Below are 18,902 nucleotides of genomic sequence, written 5' to 3'. Positions count from 1 at the left end.
CTGACTGAGAGCCTGGACTCCCCAGTGCAGGAGTCCCACGGAGGGAAGGATCAGCATCAGCCTGATTGAGAGCCTGGACCCCCCCAGTGCAGGAGTCCCACGGAGGGAAGGATCAGCCTGATTGAGAGCCTGGACCCCCCCAGTGCAGGAGTCCCACGGAGGGAAGGATCAGCCTGATTGAGAGCCTGGACTTCCCAGTGCAGGAGTCCCACGGAGGGAAGGATCAGCCTGACTGAGAGCTTGGACCCCCCCCCCCCCCCACCCAGTGCAGGAGTCCCACGGAGGGAAGGATCAGCCTGACTGAGAGCCTGGACCCCCCCCCCCCCCACCCAGTGCAGGAGTCCCACGGAGGGAAGGATCAGCCTGACTGAGAGCCTGGACCCCTGGACCCCCCCCCCAGTGCAGGAGTCCTGAGGAGGGAAGGATCAGCCTGACTGAGAGCCTGGACCCCCCAGTGCAGGAGTCATAAGGAGGGAAGGACCAGCATCACTGAGAGCCTGGAACCCCCAGTGCAGGAGTCCTAAGGAGGGAAGGATCAGCCTGACTGAGAGCCTGGACCCCCCCCCCCCCTACCCCAGTGCAGGAGTCATAAGGAGGGAAGGACCAGCATCACTGAGAGCCTGGAACCCCCAGTGCAGGAGTCCTGAGGAGGGAAGGATCAGCCTGACTGAGAGCCTGGACCCCCCCCCCCCTACCCCAGTGCAGGAGTCATAAGGAGGGAAGGACCAGCATCACTGAGAGCCTGAAACCCCCAGTGCAGGAGTCCTGAGGAGGGAAGGATCAGCCTGATTGAGAGCCTGGAACCCCCAGTGCAGGAGTCCTGAGGAGGGAAGGATCAGCCTGACTGAGAGCCTGGACCCCCCAGTGCAGGAGTCCTAAGGAGGGAAGGATCAGCATCACTGAGAGCCTGGACCCCCCAGTGCAGGAGTCCCACGTAGGGAAGGATCAGCATCACTGAGAGCCTGGACCCCCCAGTGCAGGAGTCCCACGGAGGGAAGGATCAGCATCACTGAGAGCCTGGACCCCCCCCCCCCCCCAGTGCAGGAGTCCTGAGGAGGGAAGGATCAGCATCACTGAGAGCTTGGACCCCCCAGTGCAGGAGTCCCACGGAGGGAAGGATCAGCATCACTGAGAGCCTGGACCCCCCAGTGCAGGAGTCCTGAGGAGGGGAGGATCAGCATCACTGAGAGCCTGGACCCCCCAGTGCAGGAGTCCTGAGGAGGGGAGGATCAGCATCACTGAGAGCCTGGACCCCCCAGTGCAGGAGTCCTAAGGAGGGAAGGATCAGCCTGACTGAGAGCCTGGACCCCCCCCCCCCCCCAGTGCAGGAGTCCTGAGGAGGGGAGGATCAGCATCACTGAGAGCCTGGGCCCCCCAGTGCCGGAGTCATAAGGAGGGAAGGATCAGCATCACTGAGAGCCTGGACCCCCCAGTGCAGGAGTCCCACGGAGGGAAGGATCAGCATCACTGAGAGCCTGGACCCCCCAGTGCAGGAGTCCCACGGAGGGAAGGATCAGCCTGACTGAGAGCCTGGACCCCCCAGTGCAGGAGTCCTAAGGAGGGAAGGATCAGCCTGATTGAGAGCCTGGACCCCCCAGTGCAGGAGTCCCACGGAGGGAAGGATCAGCCTGACTGAGAGCCTGGACCCCCCAGTGCAGGAGTCCCACGGAGGGAAGGATCAGCCTGACTGAGAGCCTGGACCCCCCAGTGCAGGAGTCCCACGGAGGGAAGGATCAGCATCACTGAGAACCTGGACCCCCCAGTGCAGGAGTCCCACGGAGGGAAGAATCAGCCTGACTGAGAGCCTGGACTCCCCAGTGCAGGAGTCCCACGGAGGGAAGGATCAGCATCACTGAGAGCCTGGACCCTCCAGTGCAGGAGTCCTAAGGAGGGAAGGATCAGCCTGACTGAGAGGAAGGCCGGAGAGACTCGGGGAGGTGAGTCCTGGAGGACTGGGGTCACATGGAGAACACGCACTGTGTTCAGGCAGGGCAGCGGTGTTCAGGGGCTCCTCCCCTCCTACTGCCCACCTGGTGCACACACACTGTCTTCAGGCAGGCCAGCCAGTGTTCAGGGGCTCCTCTAGGGTGACGAACTGTCATGGGTGCAAATTCAGGATGGTGAGTGTAAAAACTCAGGACAAAGAGTCAAAATTCAGGACAAAACTTCAGGACAAAAGGTAAGTTTTACAGACACATCAGAGGAGGTCGCGGAATAGTATATAAGTAAGCCCATCCATATCCAAACATATTCAACCATTTGCAAACCTATCCATCATGTATCTTTCCATCCATCATTTCATCCATCCCTCCATCCACCCTTTCACTCATCCATCCATCCACCCTTTCACCCTATCCATCTGTACACTCATCCATTCACTCTTCCACCCCTCCATCCATCTATTTACCCTTTCTCTTTTCCAGCCGTCCTTTCACTTACTCATTTATCCACCTAGTCACTCATCCTTCCACCCATCCACCCTTTCAGTCATCCATCCATCCATATTTCTCTCTTCATCGACCTTTTCACTTAGCCATCCATCCTTCCATTCATCCACCCACCCACCCATCCATCTACTCATCCACTCATGAATCCATCCATTGACCCTATCACTCATCCATCCTTTCTCTCATCCATCCGCCTTTCACTCATCTATCCATCCTTATGTCCATCTACCCTCCCTTTCATTCACTCATCCATCCTTACATCCACCCTTTCACTCATCTGTCCATTTATTCACCCTTTCACTTATCAATCCATCCATCGTTTCAGTCATCCATCCACCGATTCACTAGCCCATCATCCACTCTTTCCCTCATCCTTCCATCCTTTCACTTATCCATCCACCCTTTTACCCATCCATCTACCTTTCCACCCATATAATCTATTTACCTTTGCTCTCATCCATCCTTCCACTCACTCAACCATCCATTAATCCTTTCTTTCATTATCCATCCATTCACCCTTTCATTCATCCATTCACCAATTCACTAATCCATCCATCCCTTCACTTACTCACTCGCCCACCTTTTCATATTTATTATGAGCTGAGCCTTTGTCTGCAGAGTTGCAGACAGAAGAGGCCCATCAAGAATTTCACCCTGGCTGTAGTTCCTAAAGCAAGGGGTGGGGTGGGGGTAGGGTTCACTATGCCCCTGCTCATAGTCAATCTGAAAAAGTGGAAGGCATGAGTCATGCATGATGCACAGTGCCAGGACGTGATGTGACTGTAACATGGTGTTGTTTTCAGGGCTTTAAGTGGAATGAAAACACCTAAGCCAAAAATCTGTGCTTAGTATAGTGTGCCGCCCGACTGGTATTTTGCCTCTTCTGTCATTGTATCCAGATGTATAACACAACAAGTAACGTTACACCTACAACAAGCAAGAACTATTGACTCTGTCAATGGTTGTTAGTTGCATAAAATAAAAAAGCAGCAACCGTGGCTTTGTAGCATATAATATTGAAAATGCATCAGTTCTAAAATGATGAGACTGTGAAAGAACTCTAGCCCCTTCTTTTTAACTTGTTTCACCGTCTTCCATCTGACAGAATGCCCTGCCCTAGATCAAGGCTGGGGTAGGCCCACCACATGCTTTGCAGCCCAGACTGGCCAATTGTCATTCTGTATATGGCAATCAGCCACATACAGAAAGACAAAGGGCAGGATGGGGCTGCTCTTGTGCTCCACGGAGGAGTGCAAGGCGGCCCCATCAGGAAGTTGAGGCTTCATGCAAGGGAACATTGTTGTTCCCTGCAATGCCTAAAATTACAGACAAAAGCCGTCCGTAAAAAGGATCATCACAGACAACTGACGTGAGATCCAAATTACGGGCGGTCCATGAAATTTACGGACGGTTGGTCACCCTAGGCTCCTCCCCTCCTACTGCCCTCCTGAAGCATGCCCACTCTGTCCAGGCAGGGCAGCCAGTATTCAGGGGCTCCTCCCCTTCTACTGCCCACCCGGAGCATGCACACTGTGTCCAGGCAGGCCAGCTGGTGTTCAGGGGCTTCTCCCCTCCTACTGCCCAACTGCAGCATGCACACTGTGTCCAGGCAGGCCAGATGATGTTCAGGGGCTTCTCCCCTCCTACTGCCCACCTGCAGCATGCACACTGTGTCCAGGTAGGGCAGTCAGTGTTCAGGGACACCTCTCCTCCTACTGCCCACCTGCAGCATGCACACTGTGTCCAGGTAGGGCAGTCAGTGTTCAGGGACACCTCCTCTCCTACTGCCCAACTGCAGCATGCATACTGTGTCCAGGTAGAGCAGTCAGTGTTCAGGGGCACCTCCCCTCCTACTGCCCACCTTGAGCACACGCACTGTCTTCAGGCAGGGCAGCTAGTGTTCAGGGGCTCCTCCCCTCCTACTACCCACCTGGAGCACGCACACTGACTTCAGGCAGGGCAGCTAGTGTTTAGGGGCTCCTCCCCTCCTACTGCCCACCTGGAGCACGCACACTGTCTTCAGGCAGGTCAGCTGGTGTTCAGGGGCTCCTCCCCTTCTGCTGCCCACCTGGAGCACTCACACTATCTTGAGGCAGGGCAGCTGGTGTTCAGGGGCTCGTCCCCTCCTACTGCCCACCTGGAGCACGCACACTGTCTTCAGGCAGGTCAGCCGGTGTTCAGGGGCTCCTCCCCTCCTACTGTCCCTTCCCCTTCTAGCTGTGTCTGGCTGCTGCTCCAGTGCACAAATTCTGCCTCTGAACAAGCAAAGCAGAGACACAGAGTTTGTCTAGCCACTGCCCAAACAGCAGAAATCCTGTCCTGTGGGACGAGTGTTCTAACAAATAAACTTCACTCTTCACCCAGCCACTGACTGAGCTACCACCAGGCAGAGATCACTCCCTGTCACTGACCTGGCCTCTTCACAAGAATTACAGAATCTATGTCAGCATCTGGATAGGCAGCAGCTAGCTGTGACTATTTCTCTGGTAATAGTCAAATACTGAATAATCGTTGCTATTATCCGGGCTGCTATTTCCCGAGCTTCTATCCACAAATGTCATACTTTATGCAGTCTGCAGATTTCATCAACTTGCACAACATAACTTGCAATGTGAAGTATCCTTCAAAAAAAGATTTGTGTTTTTGAGAATTGTCTTCCAGAAAAGGGACCTTTCTTAGCTCTGTTCTCCAGCCATTCCTACATTTTTATTGATTTTCCCATTGCTTTTCTTTCTTAATACTTTGAAAACCTTGTGGAATTTGGTGGTCAGTCTTTACATCGCAGATAAGAACACCTTGAGTCATTATATAACAGCAACTACATCAGGAGTCGCTCCATCAGGTTTACATTTAGATCATGATTTGGCAGGTACTTTTTAAAATTATTATTACATATTTGTAAATATATGTGTGTTAGCACTGTAGACTTTGGAACAGGGCAACAAGGTTAGAATCCTGGCTTGGCTCAACGCCCTGTGATTCTTAGCAAATCACTTAATCTCCCTAAACACAGAATTAAAACATCTCTAATTTTGTAGCATATTCTGAGTCTGTTGTAAAATGCTCCAATTCCCTCCGGTCAACTTTGCACTATATAAAACTGTAAACAAAACAAGTGTGTGTGTGCGTGCGTGTGTGCGTGCGTGTGTGTGTGTGTGTGTGTGTATACAAATTTGGTGTAATTCCGTTCAGCAGTTCGGGCTGTAGTTATTCTAAATAGAATGTTGCGGATTTCCTATGGAAAATAGGTCCTAACTATAACTACCTACTGGCGACCGCCAGTAGGTAATATATATATATATTACCTACTGGCGGTCGCGGTTAGGACCTATTATCCATAGGAAATCCGCAACATTCTATTTGGAATAACTTTGGCCCCTGTTGACGAATCGTCGCGAAATTTTAAAAACTCGTGGCCCGCTCCTATCCTGAAAGTCTCGGGGTGATTCGTCAAGCGGGGGCTGAGAAAAAAGGGGGGTCCCAAAACGTGTTTTCCCCATGCAATTTTCCATAGGGACCTATAGTCGCAGCTACAGCCCGAACTGCTGAAAGGAATTACACCAAATTTGGCAGAAAGGTAGACCTTGGTTCAGAGTCGTGCCTTTTGCTTAAATGGTGTAAATCCGTTCAGTAGTTCCTGAGAAAATCAAAATCACATATATATCTATGGCCGCGCTGAATCCGCGCACCCTCAGCGCACCTTCACGATCACGAGCTGCATGCTAATTGGCTGTCAACTGTGAACTAGTGTGTAAAACTCATAAAGGGGGCAGGTTAGAAATACCCTGACCCTCTAGACCTGCTTAGGGGGCCCCACAAGGACCCCCAGGGCCGTAATGTTTTTGTTTTTTTTAAACGGCGAAATACACGCAGGGTGCGTGGATCATGCCGTAAAAAAAAAAAAAAACGAAGCGCAGGATTTAATAATTAGCCCCGTGGGGCCAAATCCCGGGAGCAGAAGATTTAAATTTTATGGGGGGCTCAGAGTGGCTCCCCAGTCCCGGGGACCGCCACCCCGGGCTACAACATAAATGGGTGGGGGGGGCTCAACCGCCACACCCCCAGCAAAATAGATGGGTGGGGGGCTCAAAGGCCCCCCCCAAGCCCCGGGGACCACCACCCCCGGGGCTTTGTAAGTTGTGGAGGGGGGCCGCACGGCCCCCCTCCTGGAGCCCTCGAGGGCCCTGGGGATCGCCACCCCCCCAGGGCTGGCTCCTGTAGTGTCCCGGGGGTGTTTGCTATGGCAGGGCGAGAGCCGAGGCTCCCGCCCTGTCATAGCAAACTTGGTTTGGATTTTGGGAAACCTGCTCTCTCTTTCAAAATGCAAACCATTTTGCTTTTCCACATAGGGAGCTGCATGTTAGCAGCTCACTGTGTGGAAAAACAATGCCGGGTCCCGAAGGATGCGGGGAGCCGGCTGGGACCGTGGGGGCATTGGGGCTCCCCCCGCGGTCCCGAACGTTATATACGAGTCCCGGGGATGGCTCCCCGGGTAGAATAGAAATTAGTGCTAGGTGCTATTTCTTTTTTACAGTAAAATTAGGAGTCGCGCACCCAGCGCGGCGCTCAGCGCTGCCCCCTGGTGTGCACGCGCTGGGTGCGCGACTCCTAACGCGTCGAGCACGTATATGACGTCGCGCAAGTGCACGAGCATCGCGTAAAGTAATACGTATGTGTCGCGTATGCGCCTGGAGTCTCGTACCGGTCGCATAGCAATCATGCAGTAAAATACGCAACCATCGCATACCCTACTCGGATCCTACACAACAGTCATAAAATGGTGACTAAGTTACGCGCAGTGATCGAGAAAGGTACGCTTTGGGTGTGCGAAAAATTTGAAAAAAAACCTAAAAAAATTATTAATATATTTTACAAAATATAAAATTAAAAAAAACAATATTAGAGTTTCAATATTTTTTAAAACATTTTTTTTCAATTCATTAAAAATATGTAATGTAATTTAAAAAATAAAATATATAACAATAAATAGTTGAAAAAATGTAGGAAAACAGTATCAAAAAACTAAATATAACAATTAACATATTTAAAAATTATCATTTAAAAAACTTTTGAAATTCACTGAAAAAACCATAGGTTTTAGATATGTTATAGTTAGGAATTAGCATTTAAAAAACCTTTGAAATTCACTGAGAAATCCATAGGTTTCAGGGGCGTTATAGTTAGGAATTAGCATTTAAAAAACCTTTGAAATTCATTGAAAAAACCATAGGTTTCAGGTATGTTATAGTTAGGAATTAGCATTTAGAATACCTTAGAAATTCACAGAAAAAAACATAGGTTTTAGGGGTGTTATAATTAGCTGGACATTTCACTTGTACAAAACCAGTGAAATTCCCCCGTTATAGTTAGTTCAGCTAACTATAACTTGCGCGCCCGCAATGCACTGCTGATGACGTCGCATATTACATCACTCATGACATGGTCAGTGACATCACTCACGACATCACTGATGACATCTCAAATGACATCACTGATGACATCATCCTTGTGATAGAGTGGCAGAACTCCTCTCACCCTAATATAACCTTTGATACACACACTCAAAAATAGAAATTAACATTTTCAAAACAATGGACATACCAATACCACTTACAACACACCTATGCAGTGATTCCAGGATCTACACACACATCCTCTCATTCACTAATAGTCCTATACAGTCACTCATACATGTACTCACTCATCATATGTACTCATACACCTATACATCCTGTTACACACCGACACTCATCCATAGAGTTACTCACACACATAGTCACGCATGCAAAGTATCAAACATCCATTTACCTGCATATACAGTTAGACACACACCACCACACTTACTTCTACAGAAACTTACACATACTCTCTTAAGCAATCATTTATAGAAACACATACTAATTTATACAGGAACTCTTCCAATCTCTCATTCTCACATATACTCCTTTATAGACACCAATACTCACATATACTAGTTTAAAACATATGTAGTTACTCATGAAGACACTAATTCACTCACTAACACACCCATAAACCCATACAGTCCTGCACACATGCTGTTTTCAACACATACAAACAGTCAGTCACTCATTCATGCATCTATGTACTACGTAATACCCCCCACGAACCATACAGACACTCAGACACTCATACTGATTCTCAAAAAACCAACTAATAACCTATATAGACACTCATGTAGCTATTCACCAACCCATTCAGCCACTTATACACAAAGTGAGAGACTGATACAGATATTTACATATTTAAACATTACTCACTAAGCCATGTATTCACTAAGATACACTCAATCAGTCAGTAATACAATCAATAAAAAAAAAAACCTCCATTTAGACACTTATATACCCATTTATTCTTCCATCGACCTTGAGATATACATATATAAAACATATTTAATTTTCAGAAAAACACACATTCACTGGATGATGTCATCAGTGATGTCATTTGAGATGTCATCAGTGATGTCACTGACCATGTTATGAGTGATGTAATATGTGACGTCTTATTAGAATAGCAATGGGGTAACCCAGTATCCCTCAGAACCTGGGCAGTTATGCAAAGACAACAATTGGTTCTGTCGGGTAAGAATAATTTCTTTAGATATTGAGTAACTTCTTTAGTTATTCAGAACAAGACAGCAATTTATAAAAATATACACACAATGAGACCATAAAGAATATAAACGATTTTATAAATTCCGTCATTTATAAATACTTGAATTGAATTATATGGCTGTCAAAAAACGAAAATGATTAAAGAATTATTGGTGACAAGGTGACATGTGGTGCTCAGTGAAATAGTGATAGTGCGTACTATATACAAAGTGATTATTAAAATTCGGACAATTTAAAGAGGCCAGAAAAACAGGTAATTGAATAGGTCTGCAACTAGGTTGAGTCAGTCTTTTAGCAGAGTCTTTCAACTGATCCAGTATTAGTCGACGTTTCAACCCTGAAGGCGCACAACTGGTTAGTCAAAGCGGGTCTTCATCAGGACATTACGGAGGGTGGGGGGTTGGGGTTGACAGCCTGTAGGATAGCAAAGTATAAGGTCAAATGTGTGTAAGTAGGGAGAAGGATGCTCGTAATATATCGGCATGCAAGGTGAAAACTCACCTAGTGTGGTCCGATATTTCTTAAAGGACTTGTTTCGAAATCTTCGACTGGCAAGTGTTCAAAGATCTCCTGAATCACACTAATTCTAAGAGAAAGGGGTGGGGAATAATCACGCATTGCCTATTGAGTGCTCTGTTGTAATCTAGTAGGTGTTGGTCGATACGTGAAATAAAACTCACCCAGTGTCTGTTTTGGGTCTTGCAATCGGGTTTCACATTAATCAAAAGCCAAGCGCAGGCATTCGTCCTGACTTCTCTGAGCGCATAAATCGCTCGTCTAGGAGGTTCTGTATGGAAGGGAATTCATTAGCCTTTCCAGTGCTTGTTAAATACTCTAATGTACTCTCGTGGGTGCTCGTCTATATTGGAATTAGCACTCACCCAGTATCAGTGTTATGTCTTGCAGTCAGGTTTCGCATTAGTTAGAAGCCGGGTGCAGACGTACGTCCGGATCCCTCTGAGCGCGTTAATCACTCGTCAGGAGGGTTCTGCATGAAAAGGGGGATTCGTTAGTTTTCCAGTACCGTCAGTAGTTCGATGACTGGACAAACCACGATATATTAAACGCTCACCTTAGTGTGATTCACGACTGGAAATTAGTTAGAGAGGGGCTCAGGCATACGTCCTGTCTCCCCACGGCCGAATCAGTGAGTGTTCATGAAGGCGGCCGATAGATATACAAGTAGCTGCGCGTGTACGTGGCGCCCGTCAGGTACAAACGCGTGGGCCACTAGTTGCTAGGTGACGCATCCGGCGCGCAACGCTACTGCGTCATGCATTTGGAGACGGTAGCTAGGCAACCAAGTGACAGGCCTTACGTAACTTGATGGGTGACGCGTTCAAAAAACCCCTACATCGCATACCAGCGATGTAGGGATATGAGCCAGAGCAAGTTCCCCCTGCGATCAGTTTTACATGCTCCTGCTGGTTACACAATGCAGAAGACCCTGACAGCATTCAGCACGCCGGTTTCAAAGTGGATAGAAGCAGATGCCAGTGATGAATGGTACTCTCCTCCCTGCAGGCATGGCAAATGGCTGTCCATGGTGCTCCTCGGATGATGCAGTAAGTTCCTTTGATTCTGCAACAGGTCCATGGCCGTCACTTGGCTTCTGATGCTTCATTCGGGGTTCCGAGTTCATGGGTCAAAACCTGGTGCTCTTAGTGGTCACACGCTGTACACGTTGATGGACCTCCCTCTTGCCAAATGGTGCCCAAGGGCAATGGCACTTGCTCTTCACCGTGGCCCCCGCTTGGCATACGGGGTCACTGAATTTTGGGGCTGCACATGTGTGGAAGGCACGATCGGTGCAGCTCCAAATATCTTCATAATCACCTCTCTGGCATCAGGGTCTCTGACATTGGTCAACACATGGACAGAGTGCCCAATCGGTGCAGCAGCAAGTATCTTCAAGGCGGCCCCCTCTGGTATGTGGGGCCTACCTATGGCCAGCACCCTGGTGCCCAATCGGTGCAGCAGCAAGTATCTTCAAGGCGGCCCCCTCTGGTATGTGGGGCCTACCTATGGCCAGCACCCTGGTGCCCAATCGGTGCAGCAGCAAGTATCTTCAAGGCGGCCCCCTCTGGTATGTGGGGCCTACCTATGGCCAGCACCCTGGTGGATAGCCAGATCAGTTCAGCAGCAGTTAGTGCTTCACAGCAGCCCCCCCTGTCATACCGGGTCGCTGACTTTGATCAGCGCAAGGGTGCAGCAGTTATCGCACACTTCTCTTCAGGGATTTCCTGCTGGCCCTTGCTCCCTCCAAGGACTCTCTTGCTCCCCCTTGGGTCCTCTGGTCTGGGCAGGCCATCGTATGATGGTGCTCCAGGCTCCAGGACAGGTGATCTTGGTTTTCCTGGGTGATGTCCCCTCACCCAGCTGGGAGACAGGGAAACATTGATCCCCAGTCCTCGTCACACAAGGCAGAAGTCTTGCTGAGCTCGCCACTTTGAGGTACAGCCACGGCTGACCGCTTGAGGGTTGACCATTTAGAAGACTCCAGCTCCCCTTTTCCTTATCCATTTCTTTACACTAGTTATTTAGTGTCTTAAGCTTCGAGGTTTGTCTTGCAAGGAGTGCCTCCTTTCAAGTGCTAACTCCTCTATCCTTTCACTTGCCCAGAAAGCAGCCTGTTACATCTGGAGTGACTCAAGCCCAGATAGCCCCACAACCACACGCCATGAGAATTACTCGTGTATCACACCAAAAGTGTGGATATGCAAATCTCCGACAAGCTCCGCCCATTTGCCTGTGCCCCTTCCACGCTAGTAGTAAGAAATGGTGCTGGCTCCAGGTGGGTTGCTCATAGGACCTAGCTGCGGCCCAGGCCCTGTTGCAAACTCCCTGCCATGCACAGTGTGGGGTTGGCTAACTGTGGGGGATCTGTGCGGGGCCTGGCCACTGGCCAGGCCCAGCGGAAAGCCCTTTGAAGCGACCGCATGGGATTGGCTGTACGCATGGCAATTAAATATTATTTTACGTTAAAAACACCCTAAAATTGACTGAAACTTTATAGTTGAGTCTGATAAAATGATATGTTTTCGTTTTAAAAAAAAACAACTTTTAATTCTACCAAAACAAATAAAGGTTAAAGTAACGTAATAGGTGAATATGTCAGTGACAACAATAATGTTTTCAGCTAAAAAAAGACACAGAAAATCACCAGGTATAGTTAGCAGTGCCAACTATAACTTGCGCCCACCATGCACTGCTTATGACCTCACATATTACATCCCTCGTGATGTGTTCCATGACATCATTTATTACATCACTCATGACATCTCAAATGACATAATTGATTACCTCACTGATGCCAAAGTGTGGATTTGGTAGTCAAAGGAAAGCTTAACAAGGATCAAAATGCCAACATTTTTGATTGGGGAGGAGGGGTTGGGTGAAGTTAGGCCCTTAACCCGTTCCCTTGTGGAAATATGGATTTTTCTGGTCAGTTATGTCCCCTATCTTGGACCCCAACGGTTCCATGTGCATGTCACAAGTACATGTATGTTTCCTCCAGTTCCAGTTATGAAGACGCAAATACATGTGCGTCCACCGTCAACATGTCCTCTGTCGGATCCGCCATGAATAGGCCGGATATTCCATTCCTAAATATGAAAGGCCACCGGCTTTATATGGTTCACTTATGCCATTTTACAGTCCAGGCAAGTAGGCCCTGATTCTGTCATCAAAACTCCTCTTGCCTTCTGCCTCTGAAAGCTCCAGTCTGAGCCTGCATCTGTGACCATGAACTTTGTCTCATTCTCTGCGCGGCTCACGAAGCCTGACATCAGCCTATTCTCTGCCAAGAACTGTATTTCACCTTCGAATTATCTGCTTCCCCCTCAGCCGATACATTCCTGCCTAGTAGTTTAAGTAAACATTCTTCCAGTTACCAAGCAAAAGGCCCGGCTTCTCTGTCCTCATGCAAGTAATTCATAGCCCTGTTACCATGGAATAATTCCTACCCCCTCGCATTCAGTGTAGACACTTAGACGCTTGTACACGCACGCACAGTCAGTATAGAATAGATTCTGTCCGAGAGTCCTTCTTTTGTGGATAACATAGTTCTTTAAACATAGGATGTTAGATATGATTTGGGATTAGGTTGACTTGACCCCCCCAGACTTTTCGTCTCCACATGTAGAGCTAATGTCAAGTCCCCTTCACCCCCTAGTTACACGTCAATTACACGTCATACTGCTGCGCGCGCATCTAGGCCAAGTATTATCTTATAGATCCACCTATATATGACATCATAACCAATTATGTTCCTTTTTACTCATTATTACACCCATTTTCGGTTACGCAGGTAAAACGTCAATTTCCTTATCAATTGTTACGCCTACTGTATTCGCTTCATTGTAATGTATGTACTATAAAAGTTACTTCTTGTCAATAAAGTATGTACTTCACTTCCTGAACCCCTGTGGTGATGGAACTTGGAGCATCCGATTATAATCGATCACTGGAATAAAGCCCATTCCGAACCTCTAATATCACGGATTCTGCCTCTCATTTTACTGAGCTATTTTATAATGTTTCTGTATCAAATTCAGTCCCGGTAAAGGAATTTTTATTTACCACATGATGGCGCCCGAACAGGGACACTTTCTCATCTCACGCGCCGGCGGTGAGTAGCAGGCCCGGTCTCCTGCCACAGCTGGACGGACAATAACGCGTACCAGCAGGATTTCCTGTATCTCCCTCCGGTCAAGCGGGGGCGACTGAGACTGCGATCAACACCCAGACGAGGCGGTGAGAAGTGCGAAGTATCCCGACCAGAGCCTAGCTGAGAGAGCAAGATCCGAGGTAAACAGAGACCCACCAGTTCGAAGCCAAGCCCAGTTTCCGACGAGTCGAGTCGAGTCCAGTCCGGTTCAAGTTCAAGTTACCGAGGCCTTCTGTTTCCGAAGCTACCCGGTGAGTACCATTACTGGGGAGGCATTTCTGACGTGCACATAGGTTGTGCCGGTCAAGACGGGTTTGGGTACACAAATCCGGTCTGCACTGTTTTAGCAGTGTATCTGTACTGTTTAGCAGTATATCAAGTATTCCGAAGTATCTAGTTAGTGTAAAGAATTATACTTGGTGATCAGTTATGCAGACGATCATCATTGTTGTTTATTTTAAAGGTTAAAAATGTTTAATGTTTAATGTTTAATGTGTTAAACGTCCTGCATATTGTGGTATGAATGGTTGTTCATTATTGTGCTTTTGTATTAAGTGTGTTCAAGATTAAGTATCGGATCAGTTGTCAATATGCCGCTCTTTTCGAAATTAAGACAGATCACTACTAGAAAAGGGGTACTCGAAGAAGCCGTCCCTATTCCTCCTAGGGATACTCCAGGGCACTTCATGTATCACAAACATGGCTTAGACGCTATATTATTTCTTGATTTATGGGTAGACTACACCAAGGGATTACCAGAAAGTCAGAGGTGGCCCGCAGCGGGGACCTGGGATGCGGAGTGCATCATGAAAGTCGAGGAAGAGTTATGGAAAAGGAAAGTCAGACAGTCACAGAAAGACGCCGTTGAGTTATGGCGTAAAGAATCTCATAGACGTACGGAAAAAGCACGTAGACAGGAAGAGAAGAGTAAAGAAAGTTCAAACAAAGTTCAAGAAAATCTATTAATTGAGGAAGGTATCCGAGTGAAATCAGAACAAGTAGACAGACAAAGAAATGCCCTTATGAATGGTATGTATCCCCTTCTAGCCGAAGGATTACCTAAGGCTACTCCAGAGATACCGAAAGACTTGCCACCCCCATTATTCCCAATCAAGGTACATCCTAAGGGGCATCCTAGAACCGCAGAAGATGTTTTTCTTTCCTCATATTTAGATGACGCAGCTCCCGAGTATGCTAATTCCGCCCCACATAGACCGCATACCAGGGAGGTCCAACGCCAAGACCCTGCACCCGTATCCCTACAGCAACAAATCGAGTCACAAGTTCGGGCAAGCACATCTGTTTCTGCATCTGTTCCTACAGGTACTTCTATAGCTGTGCCCACACCTATAGTTGCTGTGTCACGTTCGACGAATCCTTTCACACCCGACGCCCCAGATGGGGCCACGGGAGGTGCTACCAATATTTTTTCTACGCCACCTAGAATAAATAAACTTACTTTTCAAGAGTCAGCGCATTCACGTACACCCAAATTCGTAAGTGCCCGTGCGCTTAAAGAACTTCTTGTAGATTGTAGATATGACCCGGTGCCCGGTATAGAGGACGAAATGATCCTGGCATCATTGCGTATCAGACGAGCCGCAGTGTATTTAGCGAAGTTACCAGGAATGACTGCGCATCTAGATAATATATACCATTTTGTCCAAACAGGGCGAGATCCAGAATGTATTAACAGAGCTATGGAATACCAGAAAGTAGAGATACAGGGGGAACTGTTACGTTTCCTCATAAACTGTGTGATCAGAAATGTAGACCGACCGGGGGTAGACCCGGAAGCAATGCAAATTCTTACAAGGTGGAGCCAGAATATATCAGAAGGGAGACACGATAAGCAAAACTGTATAATAGCCATGTGCCGAAAGATCCGTAAAGAAATAGAACGCCTACACGAAGAGAGATTAGAGGCAGACGAGTTCGAACAAAGCGAGGAAGAAGGGTCAGGACTGCCCGCAGGACAGTCGGACACCATAGCCTATGTAGGTAGAGGAAGATCTTGTAATAGGAATCAGACTAGATGCCATACTGACTCAATACGTCCGATATGTCCAGATAATGACAGGAATTTCCAAATACCTATAATTAATATAAGGTCTAACGAGCATTCGTTCCAAACCGCCGACAAACTACTCCGAGAACGAAGGGGTTATCATTTTCTCGATTCTATGGATGAACAAGATTTAGCAAGGGCAGCTGTCCATTGGGTGGACAGTCCCGGAAAATATAGTGATGATACAGTAGTACGCACATTTTTGAATCTCACCCCAGATGAACAGAGGTTAGCTGGGATTTATATGATTCAACAACTCATTATACTATATCGGAGTCAGCATTCGGACCCTGGTCCCTTACCTGACACATTGACTGAATTACTTATGAATAAATGGAGAGGTCCAGGTACTAAATTAATTAAAGAAATTCTAGAGTCAAGAAAGCAGTATATTCTTTTTGTATGCTCAGAGCATGTCTCATTGCCCGTCAAGGAAAGAACCACGTATCACATGGATAGACAGAATCCCTTACGAGAAGTGCACCCAATAAAAGGCGAGGACAACGAGTTTAGGCGCGTATTTGTATATACGCCCATATCAAAAATAGAACTGTTACAAATGAAGAAAGTGGTACCCAGTCATGACAAAGATCCAGCGGGTTTTCACCGAGAAATTAAAGACATGTTACTCATGGGAGAGTATACCTACCCCGACATTATGACAATATTAAAGGTGTTGATGCCTGCTGGTATTTACGAGAAACTCAAGGAAAAAGAGTGGGAGGTAGGAGACCAAAAGATAGAATGGTCAGCATTAGAAGCAGAAGAAAAGGCCCGAGGTCCAGGTTCGGGGCTTGGGGACAAAACTAAAGCACTACCAGGTCTACTAGTACAGGTACTGCCACGTTTATTAACTACAAAAAAGGAAGATTGGGGTACAATTTCAGCCTGTAAACAGAAGCAAGATGAAGACACTAGTGATTACTATGCCCGATTCGAGAAATGTTTTGGTATAAATAGTGGCATAAAAGCAAGTAGCGAATCATACCCGCATCTGTTTGTAACAAAATTAGTGGAAAATGCCCTGCCCCCAGTAAAGAATAGAGTATTAAAATTCGAGAGTACCTGGCAAGGTAACACTCCATCACAAATGTTACAAATGTTACAGTACCATCACAATAGAATTAGAGAGGAACAAGAACATGAACACAGACGCATGAAAGACACGAAAATGAAAATGCTAGTTTCCCAGACAGTTCCAGCTGAAGGACATAAAAAGGGTATGACACATTCCGATTCAGCAGGACCTGTAAAAGGGACATGCAATTATTGTAAAAAGCCAGGTCATTACGTACACGATTGTCCAGTTTTAAAACATAATATCGCCATAGGTAAAACACAAGAAAGATCACGGCCACTAAGACAAGATCAGAATGAACAAGGAGCTATGCAGCATGCCCAGGCCATGCCAGCCGCACAACAGCCAATACAGTTTGTGCCAGCTGCACCACCGTTGCCTGTTGCTGCCGCACAGACAACAACACGGCAAATGTACCAGACTGCACAGTATGAATATCCTGAGTATCAGCGTTACGCATGAACTAGCCTAGAGAGGGAAGTTGACTTACCCCTTATCGAGATTCCTGTAGACCAAGAAGGACCTTATGTACATAGTGAATTATTAGGTCAAGATAGAAAATTTTTACTCGATACAGGGGCAAGTCGAACAACTATAAAACGTAGTGAAGTTCCAGGGGCACCCCTCTCAGGCTCTCAGAATATTTCCCTTGGTTTTTCAGGAAAACCTATTGTTAATGAAGTATCACAGCCTCTTCCACTTACGATAGGACCTCTGACCCGAACTACAGATTTATTGCTTACTAAATCATGTCCAGAAAACTTGTTAGGAATAAAAACGTTGAAAGCCCTAGGAGCCATAATATGTTGTTCCCCGGAAGGAGTAAGGTTGTTTTTACGTGATTTTAAAGGTCACTATGTGTCTAGAGACATGGATCCCCGACTGCAGACTTTACCTACACATCTATGGGCACAAGGCCCTACTGATGTTGGTTGCATGAATATTACACCATATCGAGTCACACTAAAGGCAGGAGTGGTGCTACCACGAATGCGACAATACAAGTTACCACCAGATGCTGTAGTGGCTTTACTACAAATCATTGACGAGCTTATTGCCCAAGGAGTAGTTGTAGAAACAGACTCCAATGTATGTAATTCACCGATAATTCCGGTTCTTAAACGAACAGATCCCACAGCCCCGCCGGTATATCGATTGGTTATTGATCTGCGCGAGTTAAACAAATGCATTGTGACACAATTTCCTGTGGTCCCAGATATCTCGTCATTATTGACAGCTATTGATTCCGAAGCAACATTCTTTACTGTAATTGATCTCAAGAATGCCTTTTTCAGCGTCCCAATAGATCCGGAAAGCCAATATTTGTTCGGATTTAGTTTAAATGGGCGTAGCTTTAAATTCTCACGCGCACCTCAAGGATTTACAGAAAGCCCCAGCATCTATAGCCAAGCACTGAAACGAGAACTAGACAGTATCCACATGCCAAAAAACACAAAAAACACAAAGGGTTCAGCGCTATATAATGTACATTTGTTATTCCAGGTTCATGTTTCCAATCAAAGAATAAATTATTCAAGAGTCTTCATTTCTTGATAAAATAAATTTCTTCTTTATTTTTCTTTTAAAATGTTTTCTTTATTTTCAAGAAGCCAGAGATCATAGCCAACGCGTTTCGTCTCACATCGAGACTTCTTCAGGGCTTGGCAGTACAATATTGCGTGATCCCGTCAATATATAATTGTTTCATGTGTTCTAGACTTCATCAGAGATTCAGAAACTCTATGCAGTACACAGTATCCCGAACGGCACGGTAGCCCAAGATGTATGTCCTTCGTGTTGTTGATGTGAGTATCCACATGCCAGTTAACACTGCCTTGCTTCAATACGTCGATGATCTGCTGATCACCGCGAGAAGCGAACCGGAATGTGAAACAGCATCACTGACAGTTTTACAATTTCTAGCCGAAAAGGGGCACAAGGTGTCCCCTTCTAAGCTGCAATTCTGTGTCCAGCGAGTTGTTTATCTTGGACACTCGCTGTCCAAGGA

The 18,902-nt window shown here is 47.0% G+C and overlaps 1 protein-coding gene across 2 annotated transcripts in view; it reads left to right on the top strand.

The window, feature by feature from the left end:
* Positions 1-1,452: 1,452 nt before the first annotated feature.
* Positions 1,453-18,902, top strand: part of LOC146839102 (uncharacterized) — an 84,970-nt gene continuing 67,520 nt past the window's right edge. Inside the window, exon 1 of one of the 2 annotated variants that reach the window (XM_085603108.1) lies at positions 1,453-2,120. The gene's annotated coding sequence lies outside the window, so the exon portion shown is untranslated. Of the gene's footprint in view, positions 2,180-18,902 lie in introns of both variants that reach the window. The other variant, XM_085603107.1, reaches the window with a different exon arrangement.

Source organism: Triturus cristatus, chromosome 4_2 (assembly GCF_964204655.1).
Source record: "Triturus cristatus chromosome 4_2, aTriCri1.1, whole genome shotgun sequence".
In the NCBI taxonomy this organism is placed as follows: Eukaryota; Metazoa; Chordata; class Amphibia; order Caudata; family Salamandridae; genus Triturus; species Triturus cristatus.
The sequence above is the reverse complement of the archived record's forward strand: the minus strand, read 5'-3'. Positions and strand labels throughout refer to the sequence as shown.